The sequence below is a fragment of the Thunnus albacares genome, chromosome 4 (assembly GCF_914725855.1).
Source record: "Thunnus albacares chromosome 4, fThuAlb1.1, whole genome shotgun sequence".
NCBI lineage: Eukaryota > Metazoa > Chordata > Actinopteri > Scombriformes > Scombridae > Thunnus > Thunnus albacares.
Genome location: NC_058109.1, coordinates 46392 through 47526, shown reverse-complemented (window position 1 = coordinate 47526; position 1135 = coordinate 46392). Strand labels below are relative to the sequence as shown.

The following is a 1135-nucleotide window of genomic DNA, read 5'->3' as shown; positions in this document are numbered from 1 at the left end:
ATCTGTTTTCAGTTTTTGGACTTTTTCTCTAATCTTTGATTTTTGCTGAAATATTGGATCATTTGAACATTTATTGAAATGAAAGCATGTGAGAAGTTTAGAGGGAAAAATCACTATTTGGTGGAGCTGTTAACAACTCATAGACATGTGAAATGTGACCCCGACTACACACTGCTTTTTGTAAGACGTCAAAAGACAAAAAGGTTGGAAACCACTGGTTTCATCTTTAACAATGTGTTGTATTTTAAAAGCTTGTTATATTATCCATTGTGTCAAATCTTCATCTGAAAAGTAACTAAAGCTGTCAAATAAATGTAGTGGAGTAGAAAGTACAATATTTCCCTCTGAAACTGTACTAAAATGGAAAAGTTGTTTAACATTTAATTTTTCAAAGTCGTACTTGCTGTACTGTGGACAATATTCAAATGTTGTTCAAATTTGAAAATTAAAATGCAATATAAACAATGTAACCTGATTTTCCATTTATGCATCAATATTTACCTCACAATTAAAATTAAAATGCATTTTTCTTCAATTTGAAAATGAAAACAGCATTTGAACTTTCATCTTTAAAGACGTAACCTGCTGTACGGTGGACAGTATTCAAATGCAGTAAGTGAAACAGCGCCCCCCGTCTGTTGCATTTATATTTACATGTCAACACGCTGTTATGGGGTCAAAATAAAAATGAAAATGTAATCTGTCGTCTCATCATGCAGGTCGTCAGTGAGGATGTCAGTCATTCTCTGCAGCGGGACTTCATGCACCTCGCTAAAGGGAAAACTAGCAGGTATTGTGATGATGTTTAAGGCAAAGTACTGTTTAAAAATGACATAATCTTCTTTGTCAGGTTCATCAATGATGATAAATGATCTGAAGTCTATAGTTTTTGGACGAGGCTGCTGTTGACAGATTAGTGGATTTGATATATTAACAGAGGACTTGCGATCATTTTGCAGTTTGACAAATTACACGGGAGGCTGTTAAGTTTAATAAAATAGTTGGGAGATTGCTAAGCATACTGTAGGCAGACCACTGTGTCTGTGCTTATTTATAGACACAGCCGACGTATAACTGAACTGTTAATATTGTAGCTGTTGTTAGTAATGTTGAAGGATTAGGGTTTATATTAACC

At 34.2% G+C, this 1135-nt stretch overlaps 1 long non-coding RNA gene across 1 annotated transcript; it reads left to right on the top strand.

The window, feature by feature from the left end:
• The first annotated feature begins 322 nt into the window (after positions 1-322).
• On the top strand, positions 323-795 carry LOC122980059. The gene is made up of 2 exons (XR_006402983.1): positions 323-612; positions 720-795. It is a non-coding gene; the product is annotated as an uncharacterized LOC122980059 (long non-coding RNA).
• The last annotated feature ends 340 nt before the right edge of the window (positions 796-1135 follow it).